Genomic DNA, 13,645 nt, shown 5'->3' on the forward strand with positions numbered 1-13,645 from the left:
CCAAGTCTTTAACCCATTTTGAATTAATTTTGTGGTTTTCTATGATGTTTTCCTCAGTTTCTTTTCTGTTTTTTAAGAAGAAATCTATTTTTTAATAAATTTATTTATTTTTGGCTGCGTTGGGTCTTCGTTGCTGCGTGGGCTTTCTCTAGTTGCGGCGAGCGGGGGCTACACTTCATTGCGGTGCGTGGGCTTCTCACGCAGTGGCTTTGCTTATTGCCACCCCTCAGCTTTTGAACTCCCTCAGCTTTTGTTTGTCTGGGAGAGCCGTTATTTCTCCTTCGTATCTGAAGGATAACTTTGCTGGATAGAGTATTCTTGGCTGACAGTTTTTATTTTTTAATATTTGAGTATGTCATTCCACTCTCTTGTAGAGTTTCTGCTCAGAAATCTGCTGACAGCCTAATAGTGGTTCGTTTCTAGGTTACTTTCTTTTTTCCTGGCTGCCTTTAAAATTCTTTTTTAAATTGTGAATTTTAAAAATATATATTTATTTATTTATGGCTGCGGTGGGTCTTTGTTGCTGTGTGTGGGCTTTCTCCAGGTGCAGTGAGCGGGGGCTACTCTTTGTTTCAGTGTGTGGGCTTCTCATTGTGGTGGTTTCTCTTGTCATGGAGCACAAGTGGCTTCTCTTGTCCGCTGCATTGGCAGGCAGATTCTTAACCACTTCGCCACCAGGGAAGTCCCCAAGTCCCCTAAATTGTGACTTTTGACAGTTTTAATATAACATGTCTTGGAAAAGGTCTTTTTGCATTGAGGTAACTAGGAGTTCTCTTAGCTTCATGGACTTGTGTATCCAGTTCCTTCCCCAGTTTGGGAAATTCTCAGCTATTAATTCTTTAAATAATCTCTCTGCTTCTCCCTCTCTCCTCATTCTGGGATACCCATTATCCTTATGTTGCCTTTTCTGATGGAGTCAAATAGTTCTTGTAGAATTTCTTCATTAAAAAAATATATATATCTTCAGGACTTCCCTTGTGGTGCAGTGCTTAAGAAGCCGCCTGCCAATGTAGGGGACACAGGTTCGATCCCTGGTCCGGGAAGATCCCACGGGCTGCGGAGCAACTAAGCCCGTGCGTCACAACTACTGAGCCTGCGCTCTAGAGCCCATGAGCCACAACTACTGAAGTCCACGCGCCTAGAGCCTGTGCTCCGCAACGAGAAGCCACCGCAATGAGAAGCCTGCGCATTGCAATGAAGAGTAGCTCCTGCTTGCCACAACTATAGAAAGCCCACGTGCAGCAATGAAGACAGAACACAGCCAAAAATAAATAAATAAGTTAAAAAAGAGAAATCTTCATTCTCTCTCCTCTTCTACCTGAATCATTTCTAGATTTCTATCTTCGAGCTCATGAATTCTCTCTTCCACGTGGTCTGCTCTATTTCCAGTACTTTCTTATGCATTCCTCATCTCCTTTATTGAGTTCTTTAGCTCCAGAATGTATATTTGGTTCTTTTTAGAGTTTCAATCTCTTCGGTAAAGTATTCCTTCTGTTCATTAATTTTACTCCTGAGCTCCATGAACTGCCTGAGTTTTCTTGTAGCTTGTTAAGTTTCTTCATGACAGCTATTTTGCATTCTCTATCAGTGAGATCACAGACTCCTGTGACTCTGTTTGGTTTCGGGATAATTGTCATTTTCTTTTTGTGATATCGTGTTACCATGGTTTTTCATGGTGCTGGATGAGTTGTTCCTTCGCGAGTGCATTTGAAGTAGCCAACACCTTTCCTATTTAAGTAAATCTTTTTTAATGTTCATTCTCACGATTTAACAGGTTCTTAATTCGAGTCTTTTTTGGTTTCCCAGTAGGTGGCGCTGGAGCACAAGATTTTGGTTTCACTACCTGCTCTGCCTCTGGTAATATTTGAGAATTGGCACTTTCCAGCCTCCCTGGCCTCTGCCACAGGGGTTGCAGGTGCCCTTGTTGCTGCTGATGCCTCCAGGGTCGCTGGTGCCCTGCTGCTGCGGGTGTCACTGCTGTCACTGGTGTCGCTGCTGGGGGCACTGCGGTGGCGGGTGCCTCTGCGACGTGTGGGGTGGCTGGGGGCAGGCACAACCACCACCGCATGGGGAGTGAAAGGGGGAACTGGGGTTGCAGGTGACTTCTCCTTGGGTGGGGGACTGGGTTGGCGGGTGCTGCTGAAGCTGGAGGGACTGGGGTTGTGGGCTCTGCCACCACCACTGCCCAGTTCCCTGTGGCCATGGGTGCCGCTGTGGCTGGCGGCAGGCGTGGTGGGCACCACCTCCGTTGTTCCCGCGGTTCTGCCCTCTCTGTGTGTCCCGTCCACCCGCCTTCAGGTGCACAGATGTGTGGAGCTCTCCAGAGTCCCAGTGTGCCGGGAAGAGGCGCATTTGCCGAGTTGTGGATGTTTTACTAGTTGTAGGGTGAAGGAGAGAGACAAAGGGAGCTTCTCATGCAGCCGTGATGCTGACCCCTCTGTCACAGTGATCCATTATTAAAAGTTAAAAAATTTTAAACTACTCAAGGGCTTTATGAAATCTTTTATTTTCTAATTATCCACGTTATTCTTATATGCTACCATGCCCTGTCTCCACCTCTACCCCAGCTCAAAAATCACATAAGACCCTGCCTTTCACCTGCCACCTGCCACCTACACCCTCCCCTCCCCTCCCCTCCCCACCCCTCCCCTCCCCTCCCCTCCCCTCCCCACCCCTCCCCTCCCCTCCCCTCCCCTCCCCACCCCTCCCCTCCCCTCCCCTCCCCTCCCCACCCCTCCCCTCCCCTCCCCTCCCCTCCCCACCCCTCCCCACCCCTCCCCTCCCCTCCCCTCCCCACCCCTCCCCTCCCCTCCCCACCCCTCCCCTCCCCTCCCCTCCCCACCCCTCCCCTCCCCTCCCCTCCCCTCCCCTCCCCTCCCCAGTATGTAAGGAAGACTCTGCCTAGGCACAGAGAATAGAGATTTTTTTTTCTTTTTTTAAACAGGAGTCCTATTTTATTTCATTTATTTTTTAAATTAATTTATTTTTGGCTGCATTGGGTCTTCCTTGCTGTGCGTGGGCTTTACGGCGAGCAGGGGGCTACTCTTCGCTGTGATGTGTGGACTCATTGTGGTGGCTTCTCTTGTTGTGGAGCATGGGCTCTTAGGTGCGTGGGCTTCAGTAGTTGTGGCATGAGGGCTCAGTAGTTGTGGCTCGCGGGCTCTAGAGCACAGGTTCAGCAGTTGTGGCGTACGGGGTTAGTTGCTCTGCGGCATGTGGTATCTTCCTGAACCAGGGCTCAAACCCTTGTCTCCCGCATTGGCAGGCGGATTCTTAACCACTGTACCACCAGGGAAGTCCAGATCTTTGTTTCTTGATTAGAGTCTTTTGTTTCTTGTTCTTTTGTCCTCTGTTGTTTTATTTTGTTTTTTTTCCCCTAGTGATTCTGAAATCAGTTTTTACAACATTTGTGGATGTAAGAAAATCAGATATCTGTAAAAATCAGACCTTCAAAAGAAAAATAATTAGGGGAAGAGTATAAGAGAAGAGTGTTGTTAAAGTTTTCACTGAACAGCTCCTTTAAGTTATCAAGCTCTCCGAACACATAATATATAACTGAATTTGCAAAACTTGGATTTGTGTATAACTTTTCAGGAGCACCCATAGCCCACGTCTAGCAGTGCCCCTGACTACTCATGTAAGTTTCACTCAGCGTCCAGTAAGGAGGGTCCAGGCTTTTTTAAATAGAGAAAGTTGAATAAGATAAACCATCATTCCCTTCAGTAATAATTAACCCTATGAGTTATTAGTCCATGTGTTAATAAAAACAATAAATCAAAGATTTTCAATAACAACAATCATTATGAAAATAGGTTTAAGTGAAGGTGTTTTTGTTTACAATACAATTTGTATTCATACCTGACCTGGGTTACGTGGCTTGGTGGTGCTCACTCATCGTGAACTGGTCTTAGCCCATCCATCTGCCATCAACAGTAGGTTTCCAGGCTGGTAAACTTCAAGCACTTAAGAATTTAAATTTGATCTGATCCCCAGATAAGATTTAATTGGCTTGAAGTGTGTTAAAGGAAAATATTAAAAGATATTCAAGGAAAAGGACATTTATATTCAGCTCAGCTGTAGAAGTCACATCATCAAGTTAATAATTAATTTGAGGCTAATTGACAACTGTGTAGCTAAACAAAGCTGATTTTTTAAATATTTATTTTTTATTGAGATGTAATTGACATATGGCACTGTATTAGTTTCAGATGTACAGCATAAGGGTTTGATATTTGTATACATTGAGAAATGACCACCACAGTAAGTATAGTTAATATCCTTCACCATACATAGTTACAAAATTTTTTGCTCCTGATGAGAACTTTAAAGAGCTATTCTCTCAGCAACTTTCAAATATGCAAAACAGTATAATTAACTGTAGTCATCATGCTGTACATCACACCCCCAGGACTTATTTACTTTATAGCTAGCAGTTAGGAATTCCCTGGCAGTTAGGATGGGTGCTTTCACTGCCCAAGGACCGGGGTTTGATCCCTGGAAGGAGAATTAAGATCCTGCAAGTCTGGTCGTGGCCAAAAAAAAAAAATGTATTTAGTATCTTTGGACAACATTCCCACATTTTATTCACCCCCACCATCTCCACTTCTAGCAGCCACCAATCTGTTCTGTGCATCTACGAGCTCACTTTTTTGTTTTAAAAATATTCCACACATAAGTGAGATCATAAAATAAGACTTTTTAATTTATTTTCTTTTATTTTTTTAAATTGAAGTATAGTTAATTTACAATGTGTTAATTTTGAGTGTACAGCAAAGTGATTCAGTTTTGTGTGTGTGTGTGTGTGTGTGTGTGTATTCTTTTTCAGGTTCTTTTCCATTATAGTTTATTACAAGGTATTGAGTATAGTTCCCTGTGCTATACAGTAGGTTCTTGTTGTTTACCAAAGATGATTTTTAAAGTTAACATTACCTATTACCAAGGTAATATTCTTTTTTCCTCCAAGGATTGGTGACAAATGCAATGAAAGCATTAGAATAATAGGATTTTAGAGCTGAAGGAAACAATTTTTCTACATGAAAGTTCAAAGGTTTCTCCCATATGTTGTCTGTGTTTCACAAATCAGTTTAGGCTAGACCATAAATCTACTCAGTGCCAGACCATATCTCAGAATTTGCAGTTCCGTGTTTTTTCCATCGCTCCACACCCATTTCAGATTGCCCAGGATGGACGTTTCCTTCCAGAAACTGTTTGCTCAGCTCTGGTGTCAGCTGGGAGGATGCCCTCTCCTCAGCCGTGCTGGATCTCTTCCCACAAGCTGATTTCAGCAACTGAGTAGATATTGTTACCACCAGCTTCAGTAACCAGGCCAAGGTTTCTGGACCTACATGTGGATACAAGAGACCATTTTATTACTGATCTGTTTTATGACTAGGAGAGTGGCCTGTTTTTTGTCTTACTTGCTTAGTGCAGCCTTATAAAAATTATTCTGCACCTCAGTTTCTCAAGATATGAATAGAAGCAAAAGGAGTAATAGAAGTTGTAATAAATTAAAGCAAGGGAATGTGGCAAGAGCAGACATTTGGAATTTAGGAAAATAGAGAGTAAAAGCCTGTTTTGAAAAAGCTTACAGTAGTTTTGTTAGAAGTTGCAATGTAGGTTAATTTTTTTCCCTGCTTTTCTTTATTTTTCAAAATTTCTGCATTGTTTCATGTATTTTATATGAAAACTATAAAACATGTTTTTAAAAACACTGTCCCTTAGGAACATTTACTCTGAGGCTGCTTCTCACCTAAGGAAATTAACTTGTGCTCAGCAGAGAGTTCCAATTATTAGATCCTGTGTCTTTTTTTCTATTTCTTATTCATTAGCAGAAGAATTAAACTGAAAAGAAAATTTCTATTACGTGTATTTTCTCTCCTCTTGGAAGAAAGGTGCTTTGTGATTCATTATTTTTTTATATCTGAAAATTCACTTTAACTTGACTTGTCTTTTCTTCTATTTCTTTCCCTTCTTTTCTTTTCTTTACTTTCTGTCTTTCTTTTCTTAATAGTTTACTGTCTGACACACATACAGGTTTTTAGATTTTATCTTTTATCATTCTCATGCTGAAAGTAATGACTGACATTATTGATAAGGTTAATAAATAGGGAAAGTTGGCAAAAAAGAAATAACACTTTTTTATAAAGTTTATTTATTTAGTTGAAGCATAGTTGATTTACAATGTTGTGTTAGCTTTAGGTGTACAGCAAAGTGATTCAGTTATACATATATATATTCTTTTCCATATTCTTTTCCATTATGATTTATCACAGAATATTGAATATAGTTCTGTATATAGTCGGACCTTGTTGTTTTCCCATCCTATATACAATGGTTTGCATCTGCTAACCCAAACTTCCCAATCCACCCCTCCCCCACCTCCCTCCTCTTTGGCAACCACAAGTCTGTCCTCTATGTCTGTGAGTCTGTTTATGTTTCTTAAATAAGTTCACTTGTGTCATATTTTAGATTCCACATGTAAATGATATCATATGATATTTGTCTTTCTCTTTATGACTTATTTCACTTAGTATGATAATCTCTAGGTCCATCCATGTAGCTGCAAATGACACTATTTCATTCTTTTTTTATGGCTGAGTAATAATATTCCATTATATCTATATCTATATCTATCTATATGTATCTATCTATATATATATATCACATCTTCTTTATCCATTCATCTGCCAATGGACACTTAGGTTGTTTCCATGACCTGGCTATTGTAAATAGTGCTGCTATGAACATTGGGGTGCATGTATCTTTTCAAATTGTGGTTTTCTTGGGATATATGCCCAGGAATGGGATTGCAAGATCATATGGTAACTCTATTTTTAGTTTTTTAAGGAAACTCCATACTGTTCTCCATAGTGGCTGCACCAATTTACCTTCCCACCAAGAAATAATAACTCTTAGGAAATAAGGAGGGGTCATAAATGCCCTTGAAGTTTTAATTCTGTGTTCTACATATTCTTGCCAAATCTGACTGATAGTGTAATGACCCGAGCTGCCTCAGGACCACACTGCCAGGCCTAAACCCATGGGCATCACTGAAAACACAGCTCAGACAGACGCAGTAAAAATAAAAGTGGTTAGCACTTGGTGCTCTCACTGCCAGGGGCCTGGGTTCGATCCCTGGTCGGGGAACTAAGATCCCACAAGATGCAGAGCCAAAAAAAAAAAGTGTTAAAAAAAGATAAGCATTTCACCTGTCTCCTGCCTGCTGAGCACTCTATGTCCTTGTCTTTCAGAAAGTAGAGCAGCTGTGATCGAGCCTGTGGAAAACACAGAGATGTGTCAGCACCTTCATGTTTATTGTAGGACTCAATCCTCCCCCAGGAAAAGCAAGCTGCACATCCTATTATGAAATTTTATCTTGTGTAAGGCACAGACCCCCTCAGTGTCCTTTCCCTTTGAGTCTTTTTCTGCAGAGAGACAGGCATGGAGACTCAGGCGAAGGCTTGGCCTGCTGGTCAGCCAGGCCTCTGGAGCCAGCCCAGGGAGGAGGGGGGGCGGGTGGAGGGGACATGTAGTTTGGATTATCAGGGGGAGGTTTAGCAGCTGTTTGCTTGGGTGACCAACAGTCAGCAAGGCTAAGATGCCATGACTTCCCAGGAAGGAACCAGAAGGCCAGGGAGATAGATGTGCTGAAATAGGTTTATCATGGTGCTCTCCGCCCTCCTTACCACACCTCCTTGGAGAGCCAGAGGGCAGGCCTTCACTGACACATTGGGAAATTTGTCAACAGTTTGTTGGGAGGCAGAGAAGAGCTCTGTGGTTGCTGTCCTCTGGGGCCAGGGTTGGTGGGAGATGCTACCATTGAGCTGTGCTCCCTGATTTCAGAGAGGAGGCAGGATCCCAGGGAGGAGGACAGGTCCTAGGGAGGAGGACAGGATCCCAGGGAGGAGGACAGGATCCCAGGGAGGAGGCAGGATCCCAGGGAGGAGGCAGGATCCCAGGGAGGAGGACAGGATCCCAGGGAGGAGGACAGGTCCCAGAGAGGAGGCAGGATCCCAGGGAGGAGGATAGGATCCCAGGGAGGAGGACAGGAACCCAGGGAGGAGGCAGGATCCCAAGGAGGAGGAGGCAGGATCCAGGGAGGAGGACAGATCCCAGGAAGGAGGACAGGATCCCAGGGAGAAGGCAGGATCCCAGGGAGGAGGACAGGATCCCAGGGAGGAGGGTAGGATCCCAGGGAGGAGGACAGGATCCCAGGGAGGAGGACAGGTCCTAGGGAGGAGGACAGGATCCCAGGGAGGAGGACAGGTCCTAGGGAGGAGGACAGGATCCCAGGGAGGAGGACAGGATCCCAGGGAGAAGGACAGGATCCCAGGGAGGAGGACAGGATCCCAGGGAGAGGACAGGTCCTAGGGAGGAGGACAGGATCCCAGGGAGAAGGACAGGATCCCAGGGAGGAGGATAGGATCCCAGGGAGGAGGACAGGATCCCAGGGAGGAGGCAGGATCCCAGGGAGGAGGCAGGATCCCAGGGAGGAGGACAGGATCCCAGGGAGTAGGACATGATTCCAGGGAGGAGGCAGGATCCCAGGGAGGAGGCAGGATCCCAGGGAGGAGGACAGGATCCCAGCGAGGAGAACAGGATTCCAGGGAGGAGGACAGGATCCCAAGGAGGAGGAGGCAGGATCCAGGGAGGAGGACAGGTTTGCAGGAAGGAGGCAGGATCCCAGAAGCACTATGAAACCAGCAAAAGACCGGTTGGACCAGTGACTTTTATGGGTGGTTGGGACTAAGTAGTCATCAGTATCTTGAACTGTAAGATATTTGAGGGACGCTAATGGGTCACAGTATCCTTAGGAATGAAATAGGTGGGCAATCTATACTTGATCTATATAACAGCAACAATTCTAGTTTTGTTTGTTTGTTTTTTTGTTTGTGTGTAACATCCCCTTTTTATGAAACGTGGAGAATAGACAAATCCTTAGAGACAAAAAGTAGATTAGTTGTAGCCTGGGCTGAGGGTGGAGTGGGGATTGTGGCTAAGTGGGGACTGGGTGAATGAGGGTGCTGGACCATTGTATGGACCAGCAGGCTTATCTCTGTAGATGTGTGTATGTTTTGCATAGGGCTGAAGAAACCAGAACAAAGTCCTGCAGAAAAGCACCTGACAGCTTCGAGCTCCAGGACACCAAGCCTGGGATCCGCCTCCACCCGGAAGCCTGCCCTCCAGGGACAGGCAAACCCCGTCTGGATTCAAACCCGGTCTTGCAGGCCTGGGCCTGTTGGAGATGGAGAGATGGCTTGGAATACAGGTCCAACCTTATCTGTCCCCTGGCACCTGGAAGAAGCGGCCGCCCCATCTGCCCATCTCTGTGCAGCTCATCTCGATCCTGAGCTCCTGATGCTCTGCCCCTGATGCGCAATTCTCCTTTTCTTTTTCTTTAAAAAAATTGTTTTTGGCTGTGTTGGGTTTTGGTTGCAGTATGTGGGTTTTCGGCAAGCAGGGGCTACTCTCCGTTGTGGTGTGTGGACTTCTCATTTCCGTGGCTTCTCTTGTTGTGGAACACGGGCTCTAGGCACACGGGCTTCAGTAGTTGCAGCACGCAGGCTCAGTGGTTGCGGCACACCAGCCCTAGGGCCCACGGGCTTCAGTAGTTGTGGCACACGGGCTTAGCTGCTCCACGGCATGTGGGATCTTCCCGGACCAGGGCTCGAACCTATGTCCCCTGCATTGGCAGGTGGATTCTTAACCATTGAGCCACCAGGGAAGTCCCCTGAAGTGCAATTCTAGGTCTTCTTACAGATCATCTCAAATCATAGTACTTTAGAACAATCATTCATCATTATCTTTCATAATTCTGCGCATGATTCTTTTTTATTGTGGTAAAATATATATAACATGAAATTTACCATTTTAACCATTTTTAATTGTACAGTTCAGTGGCATTAAGTACAATCGCATTGTTGTGTAACCGTCGCCACCATCCACGGAACACTTTACCTTCCCAAATAGAAACTCTGTCCCCATTAAGCACTGACTCCCCACCCCCCTCCCTCAGCCCCTGACGACCACTGTCTACTTTGTGTCTCTGTGCACTCGACAACTCTGGGTACCTCATCTAAGTGGAATCCTACAGCATTTATTCTTTTGTGACTGGATTATTTCTGCTAGTATAATGCCTTCAAGATTCATCCACGCTGTAGCCAGTGTCAGAATTTCCTTCCCCTTTGAGGCTAAATAATATTCCATTTATAGATGGGCCACATTTTGTGCATCGATTTGTCTATTGATAGGCATTTGGGTTGTTTCCATCTTCTGACTATTGTGAATAATTGTGCGGTGCGCGCTGGTGTACAAATATCTATTGGAGTCCTTGCTGCTTCCAATTCCTTTGGGTAATAAATACCCAGGAGTGGATTTACTGGAGCATATGGTAGTTCTGTGTTCAATATTTTGAGAACTCACCATACTGTTTTCCACAGTAGCTGCACCATTCTACATTCCCATCAGCAATGCACAAGGGTTCCAATTCCTCCACATTCTACTGAAACTATTGTTCACTGTTTTTGTTTTCTTTGATGGTAGCCGTCCTGATGGGTGTGATTGTGGTGGTTCTTGCTTGGGGTCTCTCAGGGAGCTGCAGTCAGATGGGGACCAGGGCCAGGGGTCATCGGCGGCTCCCTCACGCATCTGCTACAAGGTTGAGGTAGGGGCCACAGCTGGGGCAGTGAGCAGAGTTCCCTGCAAGCAGCTCCTCCGCATGGCTGGTTTGGGCTCTCTCATAGCGTGATGGCCTCTGGCTTCCCCAGAAAGTGTCCCAGAAACAGGAAGTGGAAGCTGCCAGTGTCTGAACTCTGGGCCTGGATTCTGACATGTGGTCCCCTCCTCCGTGTCCTTTAGTCAAGCACTTAGCAGTCGGGCCGGTTTCAAAGGGAGGTAACATGGATTACCATGTATCATGGAGCCTCCCTCCAAGGTGGAGGAATGTCCAAAGGTGTGAGGCCATTATCAGCCTGCCAGACCTGGCTGACCACAGGGGAGCAGTGGCCTCTCAGTCAGTCAAAGGCAGTCAAAGCCCTGAGGTGTCCCTGAAAGAGGGGCCCAGGGTCCCCAGAGGAGGTCCCTGTAATGCCTCACGTGTAAACTGCCGTCTCCTTCCAAGTCTCCCCTAAAGCAACAAGGACCATCTGCTAAGGAGGCTGTGCTCTGGAGAAAGGAAGCTATTCTCCTTTCAGGGCTGGCTAGATGCTGGATTCTGAGTTAACACACACCTGGGTCTTCAAAGTGGCCTTGTATCTGCAGCTTAAAGTGTGGGCTTCTGGGGGTCACAGGGCTAAAGGGGTTGTGACCGTTGTGACCTGAGTTCTCACAGGGGGCCCAGCGGGTCTGCAGACACACCGTGGTCCTGCCCTGTTCCTAAATGTGTGACTGAAAAGACACCCCCAGCAAACTGCTCCACTATGGCTGGGTAAACCCAAAGCCCCTTCCCACCCTGAAGGGAAGAAGGACTTGAAAGATGAGAGGGGATCCTGATCACATGCCCCCACATCCCCTAAACAACTTCGCCTGTTTAACCTGTGAAAGTGACTGGGCCTCAGAGGAATCACTGTGGATTCATGATAACCAGGCTGTGGTTCCAGTTGCAGTGGCCATTGTATTAATTGTGGCATCTTTACTGGGGCAACTGAATGCAGCTCCTGGCACCTGGGATTCAACTACTATCTAGAAAGTGCTTTTTGTCCGTGGCAATTTGCCAAAAGCCGGCCTACGTCATCTCTTCAGCTCTGTGCACAGCCTTGCAGAGAAACTGGTCTTTTTTTTCTTTCAAATTGAAGTATAATTGATTTACAATGTTGTGTTAACTTCTGCTGTATGGCAAAATGAGTCAGTTATATATTATATATATATATATATATTCTTTTTCATATTCTTTTCCATGATGGTTTGTCACAGGATATTGAATATAGTTCCCTGTGCTGTACAGTAGGACCTTGTTGTTTATCCATTCTATATGTACTAGAGAAACGGGTCGCCTTGACCTCCCACAGAATGTCACCTGGTCCTTTGCAGAGGTGGCATGGTGCTCAGGGGGCCCGATGAGGGGGAAGGGGAAAGTACTGTAGCTACAGTTGAGTATTCGGGGGACTGTGACGAGACTTTTAAGCTAAAGCATGAGACTTGAGGGACTTCTGCCCCCCACGGGGCAGTCCTCTTGTCTTCACAGCAGCAGCTCCTGCCAGGGACGCACCCTCCCCCGGGGGTCTCTCCTTATTTTCCTCTACACATCAATCCTCCCTGTAGCAGCTATATATTGGGGTTTCCTAAGGCTTAGTCCTAAACCTTCTAGTCAGAGGACTGGTCTTTGTCTCATGCAGTTCCAGCAGCGGCAGGACCCGTGACCCCAGCAGCACCGCCGGGCTCGGGAGGGCAGGGGAGAAAGGCCGCCTCCAGGCCCTGGGGAGCTTGTGGGGGTGGTGGTGTCCTCCTGGCCATCTCTGCTGTTTCAGGGTGTGTGGCTCCTTCCTGAGCCCTCTTGAGCTCCTGGTGATACCCCAAATCCTTGAAAAGAATTCCTTTCTGCTTAAATTAGCTAGATTTTCTTTCTGTTGCTTGGCTGTAAGAACTTGACTAATATGATTCCCAGATGTATATCCACTCCTGGCTTCTTTGAGATTCAGACCTGCAGATGCAACCTATTTAGCACTTGAACTTAGAGGTCTGAATGGTACCCTGGATACCCAAGTCTGTGGCTGACGTCATGCTCTCCCTCAACTCTTCTCCCCTTGAGGGTACCTTGTGTCATCAAAGGCCATCTGTGTTATCACCCTGGACCCCCAGAGCCCCAAAGGGTGCCTGCCACCCGGCCGGAGCCCATCACACCCTGATGGCTGAGCAGATAGAAGTTTGTAAGCATCCTCACTTCTTCACACCCTCATCTCTTGCTGTTTGAATTTTAAAGCTTGCCAACCTGCTGAGTGCCAAAGTGATCTCATTTAACTCCTTTCCCTGATCATGGGTGAGGCCAATAACATGTTCATTGTTATAGGCCACTGTGGTTTTTACTCCTCAATAATTCATTCCTTTGCCAGTTTTTCTAACTTGTTGTTGATCTTCTTCTTATCAATACGAGCAAGTTCTTAATATATTCTGGACGCTATTTTTTTTTAATAAACTTTGCAAATATTTTCTTGCTGTCTGTGATTTGGCTTTTTACATTGTTTGTGGTGTTACTTTTTTTAAATGCAAAAATTTAAAATTTGATGCTGTCAAAACTCTCAGTTCTGTCCGTTCTGATTTATGCTTTCTGTATCTTAAGAAATATGTCCACACTTGTGAGCTCATAAACCTTCTTTTCTTCTAAAGATTAAAGATTGTCTTTTCAATTTATATATATATATATATATATATATATTTATTTATTTTATTTTATTTTATTTTTCTGCAGTACGCGGGCCTCTCCCGTTGTGGAGCACAGGCTCCGGACACGCAGGCTCACGGGCCCAGCCACTCCGCGGCATGTGGGATCTTCCCAGACCGGGGCACGAACCTGAGTCCCCTGCATCGGCAGGCGGACTCTCAACCACTGCACCACCAGGTAATCCCTATATCTGGAATTTTTAAAGATGTTTTATGGAATGAGATAATAGAGAGAATGGGATGGGAACTTGACAAATTCTATTTCTGGAAG

The 13,645-nt window shown here is 45.6% G+C and overlaps 1 long non-coding RNA gene across 1 annotated transcript in view; it reads left to right on the forward strand.

Moving 5' to 3' along the window:
- Positions 1 to 13,645, forward strand: part of LOC132507353 (uncharacterized) — a 51,419-nt gene that overhangs the window by 22,406 nt on the left and 15,368 nt on the right. Inside the window, exon 2 of the long non-coding RNA XR_009536151.1 lies at positions 13,403 to 13,552. This is a non-coding gene — a long non-coding RNA (uncharacterized LOC132507353). The remainder of the gene's footprint in view (positions 1 to 13,402; positions 13,553 to 13,645) is intronic.

This window comes from Lagenorhynchus albirostris, chromosome 16 (genome assembly GCF_949774975.1).
Source record: "Lagenorhynchus albirostris chromosome 16, mLagAlb1.1, whole genome shotgun sequence".
Lineage (NCBI taxonomy): Eukaryota > Metazoa > Chordata > Mammalia > Artiodactyla > Delphinidae > Lagenorhynchus > Lagenorhynchus albirostris.